At 48.7% G+C, this 12,270-nt stretch overlaps 1 protein-coding gene across 4 annotated transcripts in view; it reads left to right on the top strand.

Annotated features, from left to right (window-relative positions):
* LOC140428579 (protein CBFA2T2-like) overlaps positions 1 to 12,270 on the top strand; it is a 181,102-nt gene that overhangs the window by 70,380 nt on the left and 98,452 nt on the right. Inside the window, exon 1 of one of the 4 annotated variants that reach the window (XM_072515214.1) lies at positions 555 to 815. The exons of the other annotated variants lie outside the window; for them this stretch is intronic. The gene's annotated coding sequence lies outside the window, so the exon portion shown is untranslated. Of the gene's footprint in view, positions 1 to 554; positions 816 to 12,270 lie in introns of those variants that run through there. 4 annotated transcript variants of the gene reach the window in all.

Raw genomic sequence — 12,270 nt, 5'->3', positions numbered from 1 at the left:
CTCTGGGTTGTGGGGGCGAAACCCACGCAAACACGGGGAGAATGTGCAAACTCCACACAGACAGTGACCCAGAGCCAGGATCGAACCCGCGACCTCGGCGGCGTGAGGCAGCAGTGTTAACCACTGCCCCACCAAGCGCTGCCTTTACACGCTCATCTTCTTAGCCAAAAGGCCCAGAAGCGATTTCCAAAGGAAACTCTTAACGATCAAGACAGAATAGAAGTACTTGAGCAATTCATTCATTTTTTCTTGTTGCTGAGCCAGTTTCACAAGCAGCCAGGAGAAAGATGCTGTCTGTAAATGAGGTTAACATGTTAAAGGGGATCAGCGTCTAGACTCCCAGGGCTGATTGGCCGAGGTATTATGGAAGGGGGCATGTGTTTAGTGACATCATTTGTCAACGAGGGCTTGGAATGATCTGTATTTGTGACGAGGCAGACTGGAGTATATGAAACTGGTCTACAGGCAGGATCCATCTGGGCTCCATCTGCACTGCATGGTCCAAGCTTCCTAATATTTACAGGGAAGGAGGAGGGGGCAAGGGGGGGAGGGGGGGAGAGAGGTAAAGAAAACAGGAATTATAAAAAAAAAGGCTGCTGTTTGCTCTTCAATGGCTCACAGATGTGAGGCTGAACACATGCTCAGCATATGTAAGGGAGAAAGGAGAGGAACTGGCAACAAGACCGTATTGAGCAATGAAAGCTGCTGGCAATGAGGAACAAGAACTATCTCTCTATCCGTAGCCCTCTAGATATTCAGGGGAATATCTTGTCATTTCAAGGCAGCTAATTCTGGACGGACTGGTGGGGGGAAAGGTAAGCTTTCAAGTCTTGCGGGAATCTGCACTATCTTGTGGCTCTGTGTAAATGATTTTATACACAAGAGAAATTGCATAATTCTAACCGGTGCTTTTGAATACGCAGAATTAGGAGTTGCCTCAAATTTGTGTGTAAGGTGGAAGGAAGGGGGAGGGTTGTCAGTAAGAGTACTCAAAATGATTCATTGTTGCTTGGTTGTTTTTTATGTGTGTGTGTGTAGCTCTGTATTGTGGATGCTAATTAAATCTCTCTGTATTCTAATCACTTGGTAGATGCAAGGGGGGGGGGGGGGAGAAGAAACGTTGATCGGAGTGAGGATTTGATTTTTTTCCCCCTGCAGCTCCCTCCCTGCCTGAAGGAGCTGAACTCCAGGTGATTGTACAGAGAGCTTGTGCGCGGTAGAAGGAGCTGCCTTCTGCCTGTGTCAATCTCTCCACTGTCTCCGCAACCCTCCAGATAGTCAAAGAGTGGCTTATTCCTCTCCTTTCAGGACTGAGCTGCACACCTTTTGCTTCAGTGGAGGATAAGAGATTATTGGAGGGGGGGGGGGGGGGGTCGTAAAATGTGCAAGGCGAGCAACGCTCCACCGTACGGAATGTATCACAATTCATGGATTTCAATTTCTTTTTAAAATTGTTGCAGATTTGCCATTGATACGGCAGCGAAGGGGTGGCGTTGTCAATGTCCACTTGAACCGCATGAGTCTCCCCTTCAAATTCTGCCCCTCCAGAGTTGGGTTCACAGAGCACACATTTTGAGCGGTGTGACATTTAGAGGTCGCTGACACTGCTTGTGGTGGGGGCAGTCTGAGGCGATGGGCTGAACGGGCCTTCTTTCCTGTTTGATTTCCCTACCCCTGCCTGAGATCTCCCTGTTGCATCACACTCCAACTCCCCTTCCGTACAGGGGTGGCTTCTGGATTCTGGAACTCTGCGCTCTGCATGCACCCAACTGTAACTAGGATCATCATCATAATAATAATCTTAATTATTGCCACAAGCAGGCTTACGTTAACACTGCAATGACATTACTGTGAAAATGCCCTAGTCGCCACATTCCGGCACCTGTTTGGGTACACAGAGGGAGAATTCAGAATGTCCAAATTAACTATCAGCTCTTCATAGAAACTTACAGCAGCGGAGGAGGCCATTTACTCTGTTGTACCTATGGTGGCACCTTGAAGGGAGAACTCGTGTTCGCTCCCACGTCCGCACTTTTTATCCGTAGCCCTGAAGTTCCTCATCCTCTTTGCTTGCCGACTCCCGTTTAAAATTATTTACGGAGTTATCTTCCACCAGCTCTTCAAGGACAACTCTTGGGAGTGGAAAATGTTCTCCTCTTATCGCTTGAGCTGGATTGCAGTCTTAACCCAAAAACACATTTCTAAAGTCTTGGCTTCGGTGCCCCGCCGATGCTGTTGATTCTGGGTTGGGATGTGTAGTGGACAAGCGGGGGGAACCTTCAATGTAACAACCACAAAGCAGCTTTCAATCACCTTGGCATGGCCCACAGCGCTTCGCAGCAAACGCCTTTTCGAAGTGTTATCACTAATATCATGTAGGAAAGGCAGAATCCTTTTTGTGCATAGCAAGCTTCCCTGAACCACAATGTGATCGTGCTCAGATGTTCTGTTTTTATTGATGTTGGCTGAGGGCCTTATCTGAAAGAGGAGCACCTCTGACAGTCCTGCATTGGACTGTCAGCCTGGAGTTTCTTTGGACACATCTTCTCCAGAGCAATGGTCAGGCTGCTGTCCAGGCGTCTTCATGAGCTGAAGAATTTATTACAAGAACTGCAGCAGTGAGATATGCCCAGAAGGTTTTGTGATGTTGTGAGGCTTTCCCAGTGCAAAGAGGTCAATAGGTCACTGTCCCATGTTGCTTTGCAAGCTCTTGCCTTCGACCCCTTGAATGAACCAATGAAAATCTTTCCAAACGTGCGTGGGCTAACATGGAAACCATCCTCCACAGCCAAGACCAGATTTGCTGGAACTTGCCATGATTCTCTCATTCAGCCCTTCAAGAGAGAGTTGACAAGTGGATGATGGAGCTTGGTGCACGGTTAATGATCCTCCTCAGAAAGCAGCAGAAGAGCATTATAACGGGACAAATGTCCTGAACAGTGTTGGCATTGACAGGACCACTGGGGACTTTTGGGGACAAATTCTTGTTGTGTTAAGTCAGAAAGGGTTCTGCAATATACGCCACATCATGTGTTCCAGTGTAGTTGTACCTGTATAATTTTCAACCCATATGTGCATTGCTGGTAAGGATGCCTTGGAGGAGTGTAGCAAGAAGGCTCCAGTGTTGCAAGGAACATCAAATAGAAGTGATCAGTGAGGTCTTAGCTGGTTAAGTGATCCTTCTTTGTCACCATTACCATAGCTCCTTGTTCACTGTCTTCGGTCCAAATCCATCCTTGAACATCATATCAGATCTCTTGAGCCTTACATAGAAACCTATAAAATTCTAACAGGACTAGGCAGGGTAGATGCAAGAAGAATGTGCCCGATGGTGGGGGTTGTCCAGAACCAGATGTCACAGTCCGAGGATACGGGGTAGACCATTTAGGGCAGAGATTAGGAAAATTATTTTCACCCAGAGAGCGGTGAGCCTGTGGAATTCGTTACCACAGGAGGTAGTTGAGACCAAAACATTGAATGTTTTCAAGAAACAGTTAGATATAGCACTTGGGGGCGAAGGGAATCAAAGGATATGGGAGGAAAGCAGGATCAGGCTACCGAGTTGATCAGTCATGATCATAATGAATGGTGGAGCAGGCTCGAAGGGCCGAATGGCCTCCTCCTGTTCCTATTTTCTATGTTTCTATGACCCTGCAAGCCATAATGCTCTGATTAAATGAGTTGGCAAGAGTTGGTGCGTACTTCTCTGTATGACCATAATCTTCATGACTCGTGAAATGGAATAATCTCCATTAATGCCCTTAAACGCCAAAGTTTTTGTTTGATTAATTCTCAGGATGTGGGCAGCGCCAACATCTATTGCCCATCCACACTCGCCCTGAGAATGTGGCTGCCTTTTTGTAACACTGGTGCATGGGGTTGCATTGAATTCACAGCACAGAAACAGGCCATTCGCCCCAGATTGCCCATGCTGGTGTTTATACTGCACATAAACTTCCTCCAACTTTAACCCTGTCGTAATAGCCTTCTATCTCATTCTCCTTCATGTGCTTTCCAAGGCAGATATACACTGTTAATACCAACTACTCCTTGTGGTGAGTTCTGCATTATAACCACTCTCAGTAAATCAAAAATTCCTTCCAAATTTGCAATGGAACTATTTGCAACTTTTTTATTAATCCCTATCTTATATTGATAAAACCCAGTTTTGGACTCCTTTTACTGCAATTTGCCATATCAGAGAGCAGTTAAGGGTCGATCACCTTGGTGAAGGACAGGAGTCACATAATGGGCAGCACGGTAACACAATGGCTAGCACAGTTGCTTCACATCTCCAGGGTCCCAGGTTCGATTGCCTGCTTGGGTCACTGTCTGTGCGGAGTCTGCACATCCTCCCCGTGTCTGCGTGGGTTTCCTCCGGGTGCTCCGGTTTCCTCCCACAGTGCAAAGATGTGCAGGTTAGGGGGATTGGCCATGCTAAATTGCCCTTAGTGTCTGAAAAGGTTAGGTGGGGTTACTGGGTTACAGGGATAGGGTGGAGGTGTGGGCTTAGGTAGGGTGATCTTTTCAAGGGTCGGTGCAGACTCGTTGGACCGAAGGGCCTCCTTCTGCACTGTAAATTCTGTGAAATCTTTGAAATGACAGATTCCCCTCCCTAAATGAATGAAAATCGCTTATTGTCACAAGTAGGCTTCAATGAAGTTACTGTGAAAAGCCCCTAGTCGCCACATTCCGGCGCCTGTTCGGGGAGGCTGGAACAGGAATTGAACCATGCTGCTGGCCTGCCTTGGTCTGCTTTCAAAGCCAGCGATTTAGCCCTGTGCTAAACCATCCCCTCGTTATGACGTTACTGGGTTCTTTTCAACAATCTTACAGAGCATCCCAAAGCACTTTACAGCCAATGGAGTACTTTTGGAGTGAAGTCACTGTTATAATGTAGAACACATAGCATCCAATTTGCACGCAACAACAGCCATGTGATAGTGAGGAAATAAACACTTTTATTAATGTTAACTGTGGGATAAGTATTGGCCATCATTGCTGAGCATGGGGGCGATTCTCCGAGCCCTGCGGCGGGCCAGAGAGTCGCCGCAACCGTGCCACGGCGCCCCGACGCCGGCGGGCGATTCTCCGAGGTGCGGAGAATCGGTGCCATTTGCGCTGGCGCGGCGCCGGCCGCGGGCCGCTGGAATCGGCGGGGCCGCTGATTCTCCGGCCCGGATGGGCCGAGCGGCCGCGCGGATACGACAGAGTCCCGCCGGCGCCGTTCACCCCTGGTAACTGCAGGCGAAAATTCTGCGCGAACGGTCGGGGGGGGGGGGGGGGGGGGCTCCGACCCCGGGGGGGGTGGGGGGGGGATAACCTCTGATGGGGTCTGGCCCGCGATTGGGGCCCACCAATCGGTGGGCCGGCCTTTCGCCCCCCTCCCCGGGACTACTTTCCTGCGCGGCTGGCCCTTGAACACCGACGCCGTGTTGAGTCAGGACCGGCGCGCTGAAGAAGTCCCCCGCACATGCGCAGGTTGGCGTGGTGCCCATTTGGCGCCGGGAAGGGAGGCTAGAGCGGCGTGAACCGCTCCAGCGCCGTGCTGTGGGGGCCAGAATCGGTCGTCCCCGTGCCCGTTTCGCACAGAACAAAGATAGTTAATGGCAATTTGATGGAGAAGTTGAAAATTATGAGGTCTTCTGATAGAGTAGGCAAAGCTGTTCCAATTGGCAGAAGCACAAAGATTTAAGATAATTGACCGAAAACATTCAATGGAGATATTTGAAATATTTTATGAGAAATCTGGACGGCTATGATGAAAAAAACAAGGGCGTGGAACCAATTGAATAATTACTTTTTGAAAGACACACCGCAGGCAGGGTGACCTCCTTGTGTGCCATAGAAATCTCTGATTTACCTAAATAACACAGACGGCCTTTCAGAAATGATTAATTTGCTGAGAAGCGCTCTGGCATTGCTCTGTAAATGCGAGTCTTTCTTTCCAAGTTCAAGCCTATATCTGTCCAGCATGTCATCTGGATAAGACTATTCTTGAGTGGTGGTTAATGACGGGCATGCCCGCCAGATGTAGGAGTAAAAGTGCCTCACCTGTGAGTGACAGATGAAGGAATGCACCCTCCTCGCTGCATTTAGCCTTTTATTGCTGTGTTGTGCAAGGGAAGTCAGCAAGATTGATGGAAGCCATGGAAATATTTTCCTGGAGTTTGATTGTCCAGTGGAGAACATGCCAGCCACGATTGCAACATCTCTGGGCAGGATGCTCGCATCGCCAAGTGTACTTTTAATAAAATCTATTTACTTTTTCCAGATGTTGCCATTTTACTCTATTACGTTTCATGTTTACTTTCCTTAACATTTTAATATTTTCTCTCTCTATTTTGCTGAAGAGAAGTCTGTGTTTGTTACACAAAAATACCAGGAGAAGGAGGAGGCCATTCAGCCCCTCGAACCTGCTCCGTCAACTGATAAGGTCATGGCTGACCTGATAGTAACCTCAATTTTCAAACCCGCGAACCTCCGATACTATATCACATCCTTGCTTACCAAGAACCTATCCACCCGGCCGCTCCTGCCAGTAGGATCGTTCAGTCTTGCCGTAGCCCCCCCCCCCCCCCCCCAAGGTGGGTTCCCCGGCAACTGGACACAGGAGCCACGCAACCCGTAGATATCTGCGGGATTGGAAGATTTTGCTTTTGGCTAACGATGAGCTGCCTCTGCCGCCAGAAAACATACCGCCGGGGATGGGCGGTTTTGGAAAATCCCACCCGTAGACTCTGCTTCCAACGCCTTAGAGGCGAGCAAATTTATAACAACTGCTGTCCAGCTGTGGGACACTTTGTGCTTATTCTGACTTCGTCAACATCTCTCCAACTTTAGGGGGATAAGATGTGTGAATCCTGAGTGCTTGTTGTTTGGAGGTTTTCTTGGGTGAAGGAGAACATTGAGAGAAGGAGGCAAACCCAATAGATTGTCTGATTGCTAGCGTTGTGTCCCAGTTACACACGGAAGCAGGTCATTCAGCCAAAGGTCCACGTACGTACGTTCCGCGCAAATCTCCTCCCACCCACTTCATCTCAGCCTTTCAACATCTCCATCCATTCCTCCCTCCATCATGTGTTTATCTAACTTCCCCTCAAAGTTAACTGTGCCATTTGCCTCAGCTGCTCCTCGTGGTAGTAAGATGACCCTCATTTTAACGACGCTTTGGAGGGCCACTGGCGAGACATCTGTGTTTAAGACCATAAGAACAGAAGGCCATTCAGCCCCTCGAGCCTTTTATCCTAGAATCCCTACAGTGCAGAAGGAGGCCATTTGGCCCATCGAGTCTGCACCGACCCTCTGAAAGAGCACCTTACATAGGCTCACACCCCCCACCCTATCCTAGTAACCCCCCACCTAACCTTTTTAGACACTAAGGGGCAATTTAGCATGGCCAATCCCCCTAACCTGCGCATCTTTGGGCTGTCATTCAATCAGATTGTGGTTGATTTGTGCCTTTTACCCAGTTTTGTTCCATATTCTCTTGATTCCTTTACTGAAGAAACATTTGTCTCAGTCTTGGAAAATTTAAATTGACACAGAGCCACAAAATGTTTTGGAGCAGGTGTTCCTGATTTCTTTGCCACCCTTTGTGGGAGAACATCTTCTCAGAATCCACCGCAAAGTGACCTCACTGTAATGTTAAAACTGTGCCTTCCCGTACTGAAATTTCCCATAAGAGGAAATACTTACCCTGTATCTATTTTATCAAATCCCTTTATCACCGTAAACATTTAAATTGGATCAGCCCTCCGTCTTCCACAGTCAAGGGAGTAGAAGCCAAGTTTGTGTAACCTGCCCTGATAGTTCAATTCTTTAACACCCGGTACCATCCTGTTGAATCTGTGCTGTTCCTGCTCCATAAGACCATAAGAAATAGGAACAGGAGTGGACCATTCAGCCCTTCGAGCCTGCTCCGCCATTTAAGAAGGTCATGGCTGATCTGACACTCACTAAGTCGACTTTCCTGCCTTCTCTCCGCACCCCTCAATTCCCCCACTGATTAAAGACTTATCGACCTCGGCCTTGAGAATGTTCAAGGACTCGACTTCCACAGCTTCCTGGGGAAGGAATTCCAACTATTCACCACTCAGAGAAGAAATTCTCCCTCAAATCCATCTTAAATGAGCACCTCCTTATTCTGTGACTATGCCCCCTTGTCCTAGACGCTCCCATGAGTGGAAACATCCTCCCAACATTGACCCTGTCTAACCCCCTAAGAATCCTATGTGTTTCAAGCATATCGCCTCTCATTATCATAGATTATCATAGAATTTACAGTGAAGAAGGAGGCCATTCGGACCATCGAGTCTGCACCGGCTCTTGGAAAGAGCACCCTACCCAAGGTCCACATCTCCACCCTATCCCCATAACCCAATAACCCCACCCAACACTAAGGGCAATTTTGGACACTAAGGGCAATTTATCATGGCCAATCCACCTAACCTGCACATCTTTGGACTGTGGGAGGAAACCGGAGCACCCGGAGGAAACCCACGCACACACTGGGAGGATATGCAGACTCCGCACAGACAGTGACCCAAGCCGGAATCGAACCTGGGACCCTGGAGCTGTGAAGCAATTGTGCTATCCACAATGCTACCGTGCTGCCCTATTCTTCTGCCATTCTTCTGAACTCCAAGGAGTACAGACCCAACCTGTTTAATCGTTCCTCAAATGGCAGTCCCTCCATACCCAGGAGCATCCTAGTAAACCTCCTCTGTGCTGTCTCCAATGAGAATATATCTTTCCTTAAATAAGACCAGTACATTCTTTTCTGAGGTGCGTTTTCTAGAATTGAATGCAATACCCTGAATGGGGTCTGACAAGAGCTCAATACAACAAAACCGTGACCAGCAACTAACTTGTATCTTCTGCTTTTTCCATGCGTCGCAGAAAGAAAACAAGTGGAGTGGGCACTCAGTAGAGCTCACCACATCCGCTCAAATGTTGTTACAGTTATGCAGCTCTTCCTTGAGGTTTTTCCTGCCTCTTTATTTTCATCTCATTGAGGAGGCTTCAGGTCAATCCACATGCAACAAGCTGCTCTGAAAACTCTGCTCAAATTTTGACAGTGGTGCCAAATGACACCACAGCAGCTGAGGCAACCCCAACACCCTAAAATATTCAACAACATTCTACGCCAAATATAGTTCCGCAAATTCCTAAAGGAAAAAGTCAATTCGCTCCATCTCCCAAAGTCGCCGACACCCTTAAAAAAATATCCAGGATCTGAATCTGGACCTACGTATTTGCCCAAAACGATCAGTCCTCCCTTGGATCACACCCTGCATGTGCATGGAGTTTCATTGATATCCGCCCATTAGTTTTGAGATACGTTGAGCTGGATTATGCCATCCCACCCTCTGCAAGAATGCCACGGGTGTGACGCGGACAATAGAGAAGTCCATTGACATCGGCCGGGATTCTCCGGTCACCGGGCGGTTTCCCCGGCGATCTGGTGCCCATTGGGGGTGGTTTCCCAGGCGATCTGGAGCCCATGGGTGGCTTGACTCTGGGCAGGGTGATACCCTGGCATCCCTAATGCCACCTGGGCACTGGTGCTGCCAGCCTGTCACCCTGGCAGTGCCACCCATGTGCCACCCTGGCACTGACAGGGTTACCATATGGCACTGCCAACATGGCAGGTTGCCAGGCTTTGCCAAGGTGCCCGGGTGACATTTTGCCCAGGCTGGACAACAGGCCCAGGTTCCTTATGAGGAAACTTCCGGCTAAACACCCTCGACACGGGACTCTGTTCCATTTCCGTTAAGTCATGCCAAATACATCCGTCCACCTTCAGTGTGATGTAAGAAAGACCTGCATTTATATAGCGCTTTTCATGACCATCAACCATCTCAAAGTGCTTTCCAGACAATTAAGGTTTTTTTTGACGTGTAGGAAATGCAGCACCAACCTTGTGCATGGCAGGTTCTCATGAACAGCAATAAGATAATAACCAGATAGTCTGTTTTTGGTGATGGTGATTGAGGGATAAATATTGGGCCAAGACACCAGGGATAACTACGCCCCTCTTCTTTGAAACAGTGCCATGGGATCTTGTACACCCACCCAGTAGATAAACGGTGCCGTGGTTTAACAACTCTTTGGAACCCCGGCACCTCCAACCTTGCCGCGCTCCCTCAGCACTGCACTGGAGAGGGAGATTGACCTTTGTGCGTAAGTCCTGGTGTAGGACTTGAACCTGGTGCCAGGGAGTCCGAGGTGAGAGTGCTCCCAACTGAGCCATGGCTGGCATTGAAAACATGGAGCTGGAAGGTTAGCTGACTAGTCAGTGCTGGGATAGTTTGTTATATTTAAAAAATAAATTTAGAGTACCCAATTCATTTTTTCCAATTAAGGGGCAATTTAGCGTGGCCAATCCACCTAGCCTGCACATCTTTGGGTTGTGGGGGCGAAACCCACGCAAACACGGGGAGAATGTGCCAACTCCACACGGACAGTGACCCAGAGCCGGAATCGAACCTGGGACCTCGGCGCCATAAGGCAGCAGTGCTAACCACTGTGCCACTATGCTGCCTTAGTGCTGGGGTAGTTGACGTCAGTGAGCAGGTGGACCTTGGTGGGGATGTGGCTGGGTGGTGCATGGTATAGAAGAGCTACTTTAGGTTACATTATTCAGGGTTCCTATCACCCCTAACACAAGAACGTGCATTTACATGGCGCTTGCTTCAACCTGAGGAAGTCAAGAAAGCGCTCTCCAGCCAAGGAAGTTATTTTCAAGTTCAGTCACTGTTCCAATGTAGGAAACATGGCAGCCAGTTTCAGCTCAGCCAGCTCTCACAAACAGCAGTGTGATCACGATTAGATAATCTGTTTTAACAATGTTGATTGAGAGATAAATATTGGCCAAGATACCCTCCAGTGCGTCTCTGAAATAGTGCCAGAGGATCTTTTCCCTGCATGTGAGGAAGCAAGGCTGCTCTCCGTATAATATCTGAAAGTGAGTGTCTCCGACGGTGTGTCATTCTCTTTGCACTGCGCTGGGCAACAGCATAGATTTTGTTCAAAGCAGACTACTGGGGATGTTGGAATCTGAAACAAAAACAGAAAATACTGGAACCATCTCAGCCGGTCTGACAGCCTCTGTGGAGGGAAAAAGAAGCTAACGTTTCCAGTCTGGATGACTCTTTGTCAAAGCCTAGATTTTGTGCTCAAGTCCCTTAAGTGGAACATCAGCACCTAATCCATTGGTTTTTTGTTTGTCTCGGTTATACACTCAGGAAGGCTTCCAAGTGCACTCAATGATCAGTGTTCTGATAGCACACCTCAGCTGAGAAAGCAGTAAAGATGTAATCACGGGCCCCAGACGTCCAGAAGGAGAACATCACTCGGTGCTTCCTTCCTGATTTCTATTCGCTAGAACAGCCTCAATTGCACGTTCTGAATTCTCCCTCGAGTGTACCCAAATAGGCGCCAGAGTGTGGCGACTAGGGGCTTTTCCCAGTAATTTTATTGCAGTGTTTTTAAAAATAAATTTAGAGTACCCAATTCATTTTTTCCAATTGAGGGGATTTAGCGTGGCCAACCCATCTAGCCTGCACATCTTTGGGTTGTGGGGTGAAACCCACGCAAACACGGGGAGAATGTGCAAACCCCACACGGACAGTCACCCAGGGCCTGGATCCAACCTCGGTGCCGAGAGGCAGCAGTGCCAACCACTGCGTCACCGTGCTGTCCGGGTTCATTGGAGTGTTAATGTAAGCCGACTTGTGACACTAATAAAGATTATTATTATTTAAGCAACTTCCTATTCAGGGCATCATTAAGACTGCCTATTTCCACCTCTGTCACATTGTCTAACCTCACTCCTGTCTCCGCTCATCTGCTACCAAAGCCCCCATTCATCACCCTATTGCCTCTAGACCTACTACCTGTAAACATGAGGTCATCCAAAACTCTGCTGCCCATGTCTTAACATCCTGGCAGGTTCTGTTCCTCTATCAGCCCTGTTCTCACTGACCGACACTGGCTCCCACTCAAGCAACATCTTGTGCATCCCCAATTTTAGTTGCTCCACCATTGGAGCTTGTGCTTTCAGCTGCCTAGGCTCAGGAATACCCTCCCTACACCTCTCTGCTTCTCTACGGGCGGCTCGGTGGCACAGTGGTTAGCACTGTTGCTTCACAGCGCCAGGGACCCGGGTTCGATTCCCGGCTTGGGTCACTCTCTGTGCGGAGTCTGCACATCCTCCCCGTGTCTGCGTGGGTTTCCTCTGGGGGCTCCGGGTTCCTCCCACAAGTC

Source organism: Scyliorhinus torazame, chromosome 8, assembly GCF_047496885.1.
Source record: "Scyliorhinus torazame isolate Kashiwa2021f chromosome 8, sScyTor2.1, whole genome shotgun sequence".
Lineage (NCBI taxonomy): Eukaryota > Metazoa > Chordata > Chondrichthyes > Carcharhiniformes > Scyliorhinidae > Scyliorhinus > Scyliorhinus torazame.
This window is presented reverse-complemented; position numbering and strand designations above follow the sequence as displayed.